Source organism: Palaemon carinicauda, chromosome 15, assembly GCF_036898095.1.
Source record: "Palaemon carinicauda isolate YSFRI2023 chromosome 15, ASM3689809v2, whole genome shotgun sequence".
NCBI lineage: Eukaryota > Metazoa > Arthropoda > Malacostraca > Decapoda > Palaemonidae > Palaemon > Palaemon carinicauda.
Genome location: NC_090739.1, coordinates 133,853,756 through 133,866,598, shown reverse-complemented (window position 1 = coordinate 133,866,598; position 12,843 = coordinate 133,853,756).

Here is a 12,843-nt window from a genome sequence, read left to right as displayed (position 1 = left end):
CACCCTCGTTAAATTCTAATGGCTCGCTATTTCAGCTGCGCTAAAAGGTAAACCCAATGTAAATAGCGTGGTTTGTATTTCGGTTACGGAACAATTGTATTTTTCCTAACATACAAACTTGGAGCTATTTATAGGGTATTACTTTCGGCAACTCTGAAAACCAGCCAACACAATTTTTGTGAGGGATAATTACCCCATCCGCTATTTAGCGGGAGGGGGTTGGGGTAGACTAGCTACCCCGCTCACTCACACCTGTCGGTTGAGTAACCACTTATGCTTTCTGGAAGGACTTCTAGGGGGACAGGGTGGCGGGCCAATTTGTATAAATAGCTCCAGGTTTGTATGTTAGGAAAAATACAAATTATTTCCAAATTTGTTATTTGTTCTGACACAGATACAACCCTACGCTATTCATGGGGTGACTTACTCTTAGGAGGGAGTTCTACCAACTGGCCTTGGTCATGACCCGGGGTTCCTTCTATTTGATCTTTGATCTAATTAGTAGGAACCCTACCCTCGCTAAAATCAAAGTAGTTACAAGGTAACTCAATGATAGTGGCCTGTAGAAGCTTGTGTGAGAGAGACTAGTGGCTTGTCTTTACGTAGGAACTCAAGGATAAGCATGAGTTCTAAGACATATCCAATATCCTCCCTCATGAGGTATTGGTGACGTAACAAAGTATTTATTCATACTCAGGATGCACAAGGGGAATGAATCTTACCTGCAGAGGGGTGAGGTCAGCCAGACATTCTTTTCATTCATCCCAGACTAACCCAGGAAACCTCAGCCCTCAACCCTCTACTACTTGTCCATCAAGGAGCCTGAGGCATTAGATCACATGTTGTGCGGCCACCACAGGACCAGTGGAGAAGGTTTCCATGCTCCTATGGGTTACGTCTTTCAGGTAGTGGGCTGTGAAGGTCATCTGACACTTCCACACGCCCGCTTGCAATACCTGTCCCACAGAAAAATTCTTCTTGAACGCCAGAGACGTTGCAATGCCTCTGACGTCATGAGCTCTGGGTCGGTTGGACAGAGGAGGATCTGGATATAGAGCGTATTCAATTACTTTCCTTATCCAGGAAGAAATAGTATTCCTCGTGACCCTCCTCTTGACCTTCCCCGTGCTGACAAAAAGTGCTCGTACATGGGGGCGAGCTTTTGCTGTTCTTCTTAAGTAACACCTCAGACTCCTTACTGGACATAGTAACAGTTGGTCTGGATCTTCGGTTACAGAACGAAGACTCTATCTGAAATGGGCCAAACCTGGAGTCCGGCACACCCGGATTTTGAGTCTTGGCTACAAACTCAGGGAAGTAGTTGAGGATTACTTCCCCCCATCTCTTAGAGTGGGAGACATCAGTAGATAGACCATGAAGTTCGCTGACTCTCTTGGCCGAAGCTAGAGCGAGCAGGAACACCGTCTTCCACGCGAGGTGGCGATCGTAGGCCTGGCATAGTGATTCATAGGGGAAGCCCTTCAGAGACCTGAGGACGCGAACCACGTTCCAAGGGGGAGGTCTTAGCTCTGCCTGGGGACAAGTAAGCTCGTAACTACGTATGAGCAAAGAAAGTTCCAATGAGGAGGAAATATCGACTCCTTTCAGTCTAAAGGCGAGACTCAAGGCTGAGTGATAGCCTTTGACTGCCGAGGCTGAGAGAAGCATTTCTTCCCGAAGGTATACAAGAAACTCCGCTACAGTTGGAACAGAGGCATCGAGGGGAGAGATACCTCTTCCACGACACCAACCACAGAAAACTGACCACTTCGCCTGGTAGACTGCCTCTATGGATCTCCTGAGGTGTCCAGCCATTCTTTTCACAACCGGTTGCAAAAAGCCTCTCTGTGTGAGGAGGTGCTGGATAGTCTCAAGGCGTGAAGTCGAAGTGAAGCTACGGCTTTGTGGAAGATGTTGGCATGTGGTTGTTTGAGGAGGTCATGCTGTGGAGGAAGCTCCCTTGGGATCTCCGTGAGGAGATGCAGAAGGTCCGGGAACCATTCTGCATGATGCCATAGTGGAGCTATGAGGGTCATTTGCAAGTAGTTGCTTTCTCGTACCTGGTTGAGGACTTTTCTCATCAGACAGAACGGGGGAAACGCGTAAGCGTCCAGGTTTATCCACCGTTGTTGGAAAGCATCTTGGCAAAGAGCTTGGGGATCCGGGACTGGGGAGCAGTACAACGGAAGCCTGAAATTCAGGGCCGTTGCAAACAGATCCACAGTTGGGGAACCCCACAAAGTCAGGACTTTGTTGGCTATCGGAGGATTCAAAGACCACTCGGTGCCAACTATCTGAGTCGCTCTGCTCAGCTTGTCTGCTAGCACATTCCGCTTGCCCGGAATGAAGCGAGCTGATAAAGTCACCGAGTTGTCCTTTGCCCATCTGAGTATCTACTGCAAGATGGCACAGCTGCTGCGAAAAGGTACCGCCCTGTTTGCTTAGATAAGCTACTACCGTGGTTTTTTCGCTCATCAATACCACGGAGTGCCCCGCCAGGACCTGGTGGAACTTTTTGAGGGCCAGAAAGGCTGCCCTCATCTCCAAGAGATTTATGTGCTGGTACCTTTCTGAATTGGACCATTGGCCGGAGATGCAATGGTGCAGCACGTGAGCCCCCCCCCTTCTTTTGAGACGAGAAGATCGACCCCTTTGCAGAGGTTCGGCTCCGCCCGCCACTACCTGAAGTCTGACTGTTCCTCTAGCCCTATGCGGACTAGGTGATCCCGGAAATCGGAGTGTTGGTTCCACTATGATTTTAGTCGCCACTGGAGGGATCTCATCCTGAGGGGACTGTTGGGGACCAGTCGAGTCAGGGAAGAGAGGTGACCGAGAAGGCGAAGCCAATACTGCGCCGGGAGCTCTTCCCAACTGAGGAAGACCTGTGCTATCTCCCTCAGTCTCTGGATCCTTTTGTCTGATGGAAACGCTTTGTGCCTTAGGGTGTCTAATCGCATGCCTAGGTATACCAGTTCTTGAGAGGGGAGCAGTTGTGACTTCTCGAGGTTTACCACGATCCCCAGATCCTGGCAAAACCTTAGAAGCTCATCTCGGTGGCGGAGAAGGGCCGCCTTCAAGTCTGCCAGAGTCAGCCAGTCTTCCAAGTATCTTAGGAAACGGATGCCAACTCTATGAGCCCAAGATGATACTAGGGCGAATCTTCTTCTTCCCAGCTGGTTCCCATTTTTATATGGGGTCGCCGTTGCGGATGAGCCGTTTCCATCTTTTACTATTATGCGCTTCTGCCTCATCAATCCCCTTCTCCTGTAAGTCTCCTCTCACACAGTCCCTCCATCTCTTTCTTGGTCTCCCTCTTCTTCTTCTTCCTTGAACCTCCATCTCCATAATATGTCTCCCAATGTGGTCCTCATCTCTCCTCATCAGGTGTCCATACCATCTCAGCCTCCCTCCCTGCACTTTCTTTGATATTTCCACCACCTTTGTCGACCCCCATATGTAGTCATTTTTTATCCGATCCTCTCTTGTCACCCCAGACATCCACCTAAGCATTCTCATTTCTGCCACATCCATCTTCTCCTCTGTCTTCCTCATGCTTGCTGTTTCCGTTCCATACAGCATTGCTGTTCTTACCACTGTCTTATGAAATTTTCCTTTCAACCTCAGTGGTATTCTTTTGTCACAAAGAACTCCTGAGGCTGCTCTCCAGTTGTTCCAGCCTGCCTGTACTCGATGTTTAACTTCATCTTCCATACCTCCTCCAGCGTTAACAAAGGATCCCAAATACTTAAACTTATCAACTCTCTTTATCTGTTCTCCCCTAAGATGAATACTTTCTCTATCATCCCCCTCACTGGTGGTACACATATATTCTGTCTTAGATCTACTTATTCTCATTCCTCTGTCCTCCAGTACTTGCCTCCACCTTTCCAATTTCATTTCCAGATCTTCCCTGCTCTCTGCGCACAGAATAATATCATCGGCATACAATATGTTCCATGGTACTGCCCCCCTTACCTCTTCTATTAAAACGTCCATCACTATGTTAAAGATAAATGGGCTCAGAGCTGACCCTTGGTGTAATCCTACTCTCACCTCAACACCCTCTGTCTCCCCAGCACTGCTCCTCACTCTAGTAAATACATTACGGTACATCTCTTGTATCAGTCGAACGTACTTCTCTAGCACCCTGCTCTCCCTCAGACTCCTCCATACCTCTTAGTCTTGGGACTCGGTCATAAGCCTTTTCAAGGTCAATGAATACCAAATGCAGGTCTCTTTGCTTTTCCCGGAATTTCTCCATTAGTTGCCTCAGACAAAATACACCATCTGTTGTTCCCCTCCCCTTCATGAATCCCATCTGCTCTTTACCTATTTCTTCTTCTTCTCTTAGTCTGGCATCTATCATCCTTTCCAGTATCTTCAAAGTGTGGGACATCAATTTAATACCTGATACTAGAGTGAATATTCTCGTGAATATCTGGGGTACTGTGGAAAGACCGAAACACAGTATCCTGAACTAGTAATGTTTTCGATTGAACATGAATCTCAGATACTTCCTGGAAGTATGTGTCCTTCAGATCTAGAGTGCACATGAAGTCCTGGGGTCTTATCACTTGTCTGACTGTGTCGGCCGTCTCCATCCTGAAAGGTGTTTGTTCAACAAACCTGTTCAGGGCCGAGAGGTCGATGACTGGTCTCCAGCCTCCAGACGCCTTTTTCACGAGAAAGAGTTGACTGTAGAAGCCTGAGGACCCATCGAGGACCTCCTGGAGAACGTCCTTATCCAACATGGACTGGACTTCTGCCCTGAGGGCAAACTCATGTGCGGATCCCTTCGCACAGGAGTTCAATGGAATCGGCACTCGAGTCAGTGGAGGGAGAGAGCGCGTGAACGGGATACAAAACCCTGAACGAATCACCTCGACCGTCCAGGATTCGGCCCCGTGGTGAAGCCACCTCTGCCAGCGGCTTTGCAGGCATCCCCCCACAGGTGGGCAAATGGGAGGATTGCCTGTCTTATTGGGACCGGCCTCGGCCAGATCCCTTCTTACCCTTTCCTCCACGAAAGGACTCTTTGCTGTGAAAGGCCTCCTTTGCACCCTTTTTACCCTGCTGTTTTGGGTCTCTAGCCCTTTTCGGCTGCGGGTTTTGCTGTGCTTTCGGCTGTGGCAGTAAGGGGTAAGGTCAAGCCGTTAAGGCCTTTTGGATGAGGGAGTCCTGACTGGACTTCCTCCACCTTTCTGCCACCCGCTCGACATCCTCGGGATGGAACAAAGAATTGCTCTCGAAAGGAGCATTTCTCAGTCTCGCTACTTCGGCCTAAGGGAAATGTCTATGGAACTTGCCTATGACGGCATCTCTCCTCTTCAGGATAGAGTTGGCCCAAAGGTTCACTACCTGATGGGAGAGGAACTCGATGGCCCGAGTGCCAGACAATAGGAAAGTCTCCAAAGACTTCCTGGGGGAGTCCCGAGACAGGTCCTTAGACCGCATCAGTTGTCCTAAGGATCTAACCAGAAATCTAGCCACGAAGTAGCCTGCATGGCGTACTTTGCCACCTTCTCCTGGTTTAGGATTTCAGAGGCCGAAAAGGAGACTGGAAGGCCCGTAAGTTTCTCGAAGGGGGTGGCCTTCGAGAGTGCCTCTATAGAGTGGTCGAGAGGCAACGTTGGAAGAGATTCCCCGAGGATCTCGTAGTACCTACTCTGAAACACATACGGAGAAGGTAGGAGGCTGGAGGGCGAGTTGGAGCGGAGAGAAGAGGTGGACCCAGTTGCCTGGGACACTGCCCTCTGTTTGGCACTTTTTTTTTTTTTTTTTTTTTTTTATAGGTCGCTCATGAATGGCAGAGGCAAGGGACAGTGACATTGCCCTAGCAATCAGGACAATGCCCAAGAGACTGACCATATATTACATGATCAGCACCCAAGCCTCCTCTCCACCCAAGCTAGGACCAGGGGCTGCCGATGGATCTGGAAGTCCACTGATAGAACGGAAGCAGGATAGGACCTGCCACAGAAGGCGGGTTCCGACGCCTTTCTCTCATCCTCCATAAGCTTAGGGCTAGCGGCTGCTGGCAGAGCGTCGTCTCGTCCGAGCTCTCATCCATAGGAGCCTGGATTGGGTCGAAGTCGTCAACTGGATAGACTAGGGATAGGGAGACTGCCGAGGAGGTGCTCGCTTCCCACTGCCTGGGAGGCAGTGAGGAAGGAAGTCTGGCCGAGGATTTGGGGATGGTGAACAAATCCTTCGGTTCCCTTCCACAAGGCCGGAGGTCCTCTGTCCCGAAGGGCCTAGAGCACTCCGTCAGCTTACAGGTGGAATGTAAGTCCGTTGCCGTACGGGGCGAGTCCCGTCCGGTCACAGGTCGTGCCTCCTTAGACACTATCTCGACCGATATAGGACGGAAGGAGTCTCCATAGGAAGTACTGTAACCCTATCCTCCTTGGGGGGCCAAGGACAAATCCTTTTCCTTTTCCCCTTTGGCCTGGCCTATGGTGTCTTGAATTGCAGGGGGCTACCCTGAGGTTCATGCCTAATCTCCTCCAGAGGTCTTTTGCGAGGGGATGACCGTCTCCCCTTGCCAGAAGGACCCGCCTGTGCGAGATCTTCCGAACTCTTCCTAGGATCGAAGGGAGGAGAGGACCCTGGGAAGAGAGTAGGCGATAAGGGGATCCTAGGTGTGTCACCTAAGGACGGGGAGTGGGGAACGACGCCTTTCATGGCTTGGCACAAAACATTGAATAAGGTGCTAAGCCACGGGGGTCACAGGCTCCTGAGGAACTAAGGGGGAGGCCCTTAGGAAAGAAATGCTCCCTGGGTTTAGGAACCTGGGCAGGTTTCCTAACCCTATTGTCTGATGGAGGCTTCCCTAAAGGCAAGATCGGCACAGGCCTACCCTTAGGGATAGGGTCTGGGCTCGGTCACGCAGGCGACTGTTGAGGCCTAAGGGGCTTGAGAGACTGATTGAGACAGACAAGATGGTCGTGCACTCTTGCGCCGAACTGTTGGTAGGCGGAAGGGTGCTCGTGCCCTTCCCGATTGCGCGCACCTTTTTCGCACTAGTGACGCACATGAGGTTGTTCGCGCACCTGGCGCTCATAAGGTTGCTCGCACGTATGACGCGCAGTGTGTTGTTCGCGCGCACGGCGAGCAACAGGATTTTCGCGCGCATGGCGAGCAACAGGATGTTTGAGCGCATGGCGAGCAACAGGATGTTCGCAAATATGGAGGACCATACGATGACCCGTGCGCCATGTTCGCCATTTTGTTTGCCCGCGCCAAGACGGTTGTGCACGCCGATTTGGTCGTGCGCGCGAGAGCTCTCAGGTTGGTGAGAGAACTCACTGCTACGCTCACCCGAAGGTTTACGATAGCTTGTGTTGTGTGAGCGCGAACAATCAACACAACGAGAGTTTGAAAACTCTGTCATAAAAAGAATGACTCTGGTCACGAGAACCCGAAAGTTCAGCGTGAACTGTGTTGTGCGAACCCGAAGGATTAACGCAACGAGAAACCAAAATTTCTCTGTCACAATACACCGAAATGTTAGCGCGACTAAAGTTACGAGAGCCCAAGGGTTCAGCGTAACTCAGGTTACGAAACCCCGAAGGGTCAATGTAACGGGGAACCGAGGTTCGTCTGTCACGAGATCCCGAAGGATCAACCTGCCTGACGGTACGAGAACCCGGAAGTTCAAAGTTACCATCGTTACAAGAGCCCGAGGGTTCAGCGTAACAGAAACCCAAAGGTTTCAAGTCGCGAGAGCCCGAAGGTTCAGCGCGACGGAGACCCGAAGGACTCCTGCTGTTATGAGAACCCGCAGGATCAACACGACGAGAGCCCGAAGGCTCACGATCACGCCAGCCCAAAGGGTGATCGTCAAGAGACCCCGAAGGGTCAACGTGAGGAGAACCAGCAGGTTCAAAAAGACGTCACCTCACAGCCCGAGGATGAGAACGTCCGGGGTGGAGAGGGGGTTACCCACCCCTCCACTCTACGAACCTCCGGAGAGGAACGTTCAACAGATTCCGCCCGAGGGGGAGCCTGATTAAGGTCTACAGATAATTCCTCCGCAGAGGAGGAGTGTTCACCTGAAGGAGAACTACGCTTATAACAAGGTTCTCTTTCCGCCCCTGGAGGAGAGCCTAAAGTGTAAGGAGAGAGCCTTCGAGAGAGCCCTGCCACCGCCCCTGGTGGGTTAGCTAACTCCTCGGCATCAGAACCAGACTCTCGGCCTGACCGACGGGAAACAGTGCCTGCGCCCAGAAGAGAAGGATCGACCTCCGCAGAGGAAGGAGATGACCGCCTTCTCTCTGCTCCCCTTTGGAGGAGTTCGAGGAGAACTTCCTTCGTATGGGGACCATCGACGCCCAGCGATGGCCATAAAGACACAAGGTCTGGAAAAGAACAGGCGCTCCCTGGGGGAAGAGAAAGAGCCGACTCACTAGGGTAGCCGCCACCTTCGTGTATCCCACAGGGTTGACCTGGAGTCACAAGCCCTGCGCTACTGCTCGACCGTGCCCCGGAAGGGCCTGGTCAAGTATTAGCTTCGGGCAGAGATTTGGGCGTAGAGGAAGCAGAAGCCCGCGACTTCTCGATTTCGAGGAAGACCCCGAAAGCGAAGATTCGCGTTTAGACTTCTTCTTCTTAAGTGCAAACCTCTCCCACTGGGAGGCAGGCCACTCCCTACACTCGGAACAGGTGTTGTCCCGCGAACACTGAGTTCCCCGGCAAGCCGGGCATAAAGGGTGTGGGTCCGTCTCCATGGATGACATGAAGGTGCCGCAGTGGCGGCCTTCAATCCCTGGACATGTCCGCATAGTGGGACAATAACCAAACACACAAAAGAAAAAGGAAAAGTAATAAAGTCAAGACAATTTGTTTAACGAGCCAAAAGCAAAAGTGGTTACTCAACCGACAGGTGTGCGTGAGCAGGGTAGCTAGTCTACCCCAACCCCCTCCCGCTAACTAGCGGATGGGGTAATTATCCCTCACTAAAATTGCCTTGGCTGGTTTTCAGCATTGCCGAAAGTAATACCCTATAAATAGCGAAGATTTGTATCTGTGTCGGAACAAGTAAATTTTAAATGCTGTAAAAATCACTGAAGAAAATCTTACCATTCTCGTGCAAGAGGATTGTCTGCACCATCATCATCACTGTTTTATAAGAGTTCCAGTAGGGTTGGTAGAGAAGAGGTTTGAATTCAAGTCTATAAGGCTCAAGCTTGAGGTAGCCATTTCACAAAAGTGGCGAAGAAAATCTGTTACAAAACAGTAATGAAACCAGTTGAGGAAGAGCTCGCTTATTGTCCATGCCATCTTGTGCATCCAGTAAACAGCAGCATGTTCATGTTGGAGCATTGGAGTGCGTGGGCCTTTACTCACATGTAAATAAAGTCAAGTTGAATAAGGTGACTCATGGCATTCCCGCACAAAATCAACGAACAACCGAGAAGACAGAAAAAGATATAATTATTAGAATGAGGTTTAAAGTGACATACAGTTAACGTGATATTCTATAAAATGCAGTACTGTACAGTAAATATATGTTTTTTCAACATGTAACAATGATATTTTAAAAATTTGCCTACCTGTCTTTTGTTGCCTTGAAACTGGGAGCATAGTACTCTTCCTGAATGATAAATGTCCTATGAGGTATCACCATCTTCCAAAACTAACCTGGCAATCAGTAAAAAAATATACTGTACAGTATAGTAATAGTATATAATATTGTCAAATATTAATAAAAATAAATTATCTTTATGCATATTAATAATTAAAATTACTGTATGATGCACGAATGAAATTTATATCCGTATGCTAATTACTGTACATTTACAGCTACGTTAAGACACGTACAGTTGAACAAATTTAATCAAGAAAACAAATAAGAACTTCTTATCAATATTCATAAACTTATGTTTCCTACAAACTCTAGGCTTATTCTAGTTTTAACCTTTCCTTGATAAGAATGTCATAAAAATGTGTAAACTTCCCAGTTCCACTAAAATTCCAGAATTGCTCTGGTTTGTACCCCTCCTCCTCGATAAATTAAGAAGCATCCACTGATAACGAAGTTCCCCCAAGGGAAGTACCACAGCAGTTGTACTGACAGGAGTCACACGTGAAGTGGAGATGGCTCTCACATGCACCCATAACACACACACACACACACACAGGGTTGGGGTCATTGGTACAGGGAGCTGCAGGGTAACAGGCACTTGGGTAGGGATGACAAGTACAAGGGCAGAGGAGAAAAGCATTGGGCGAGTGGCACTGAACCTAATCAAAGAGGATGGGTATGGTGGGGACACACACAGGTTCTCTGCCCTGAAGCCTTCTTTCATTGCTCAGGCTTCAACACTTCCATAGGGGAAAGAAAACTTCTCAGCTGCTTGCTTAGTTTAGGGTGCATTACAGGTATCACCATCAACACTGGAGTCAATGTTACTGGGGTACAATTGATATCTTTGGCACTGGGTTACCACTAATATCACTGGGTTCAAGTAGCCTGAGCTACTAGTTCCCTGAAAATGTCAACAGAGGGCCTACTTACAGCCAAGCCTGTTTTCCACTATGTTGGAGTGTGGCGATTACTTCACACTTTGCCAACCTTAAAAAAAAACTTCTTGATTTAGATCAGAGTTCTTGCTGATCCTGAAGCATACTCACTGGGATAAAGCCCTGACTGTATCTTCGACGAACAGTTAACTATATGAGGGCAAAGTGCTAAACAGTCTTGCCAGTACTGTCATGTGTGTTGTTAAGTGTGATGCCAAAAGACTTATTCTTCCTGTGCCTCAATGAATAAGCTTACCTTTAATGGAAGGCTACACCCTAAACTGTATATGTGGATAATTGTGAACAATCGTGTCCCAAGAGCACAGTTAGTAGATATATTGCCCATTTAGTAAGGGGCCAGGAGCAGCCATAAACTGATGCTGTGTTCTTTCACTTGCAATTTTTCTTATTAACATGAAAGCCAAAAACCACCATTCAAACTAAAAAATATTAGAAAAAGATTAAACAGCCTTAGATGGGATGCACCTGTACAGTACTTGTTACGGCCAAAGACAAAAGTGGGGAGTCTGACAAGCGAGTGGGGGCGGTTACTCACCCGCGCTAACCACCTGCTGTTAACGATTTCCCGATTATTTTAAAATAGCACAAAATTTAAGTAATTTGTATTTTTGCTAACAATACTTACCTCGAACTACTTTCTTAGGAGTATCTGGGATCTCCTCCCAACCGACCAGAGTTTTGTGTAGTTTACCCCTAGTCCCCTTTTCTATGAGGGGTAACCTCAGGTGGAGTGGAACATGCCCTGAGGCTATCCCCCAGGTCAGAGAGCATGCTTGCTCAGGTCTCGATCTCCAGTAAGTTCTTGATAGCTTAGGTATCTATGAAGTCCAGCAAGGCACTCGGGGTAGGATGGGCGGGCCATTACCCGAAAGTAGTTCGAGGTAAGTACTGTTAGGAAAAATACAAATTACTTAAAATTTGTGATTTGTTCCAACACAGAATACTTACCTCGAACTGCTTTCTTAGGAGACTTATACCTTAGGAGGTGGGAGTGTCCTTCAGGACCTAGAGACCGTGACGAGAATAGAAGAGGAACCTAGGTAGGAGATTAGGTTCTGCTGACCTCAAAGAAAACACGAGAACAAGGGAAAACTACGTAAAAAACTATCTTAGTGTCTATGTAACTCACTTCTGCAAGAATCCTAGGAGGCATGTCCTTCCAATGATAGTGTATCCCATGGCAGTTTCAGGGGGCTACCCGAGCCATTTCCAATAAGGAAATAGGGGAAGGAAGAACAAGGGCTCAGGAAGGAACCTGTGTCTCTAGGACTCGCTACCCGCAGTTACCACTGGGGTTACACCCTTAAACCATTTGGAGCGCGGAAATGATGGGACCGCGCGAGAACCCGCCCAGGGACTTTCTTGAGTAGTCCTTCAAGCAGTGAGCCGTAAAGGTCGACTGGTTAGACCAAGTACCTGCCCGCAGGCTTTGGCCCACTGCCATGTTCTTCTCAAATGCCAAAGATGCATTTAGACTCCTAATCTCCTAATGCTGTGGGGTCTTGGCTTTCTTGGAAAGGGGACCCCTGCACTACTGTAGGGCCTGACGATCACTTGCCTTATCCAGAAGAAGAAAGTGTTCTTGGAGACTGGCTCCTTCACAGTCCCGAGGAAAATGAAGACTCTTGATCTCGGGATGAAGTCTAGCTGTCCTTTCTAAATACTGCCATACTGCAAGTCCCTCGGGTTGTCCGAGCGAGGGGTAGCTGGCACTGGGAACAATTCCATTTTGGGGTCCCAAACAACTGGATTCTGAGTCTTGGCTACGAAGGAGGGTAAGAATCTAAAAGTAGAATCTCGCCAACCCTTCGAGTGTGAGATCTCGTACAACAGGCCAGGAATCTCACTTACTCTTTGCTGATGCCAGAGCTAAACGAAAGGCTGCCTTGAGGGTGAGCTCCTTGTCTAGAATGTCTTTTAGAGGCTCGAAGGGAGGTTCCAAAATCAACTTCAAGTACCCTAGCCCCATCCCCCTGGGGCACTTAAACGGCTTGAGGGAAAAACGACTGCTCGAAGCTCTTGAAGAGCGTCGAGATCTACCTGGAGGCACCCAGGCCTATGTCCTTCAGGAGGAAGACTTGGGGTGGACCTGCCCACTTCGTCCCTGAGATAGACCAGGAAGTCTGCTATCTCGTGAATGGAGGCCCCTAATGGCCTGATGTTCTTCGAGGAGCACCCCTTAGAAAAGGTAGCCCACTACGCCTGGTACACCTCGACTGACGAACGCCTCAGGTACCCTGCCATCCTTGATGCTGGCCTCGACGGAAATCCTTCCCTTTTCAGGAGACGCTCAATAAC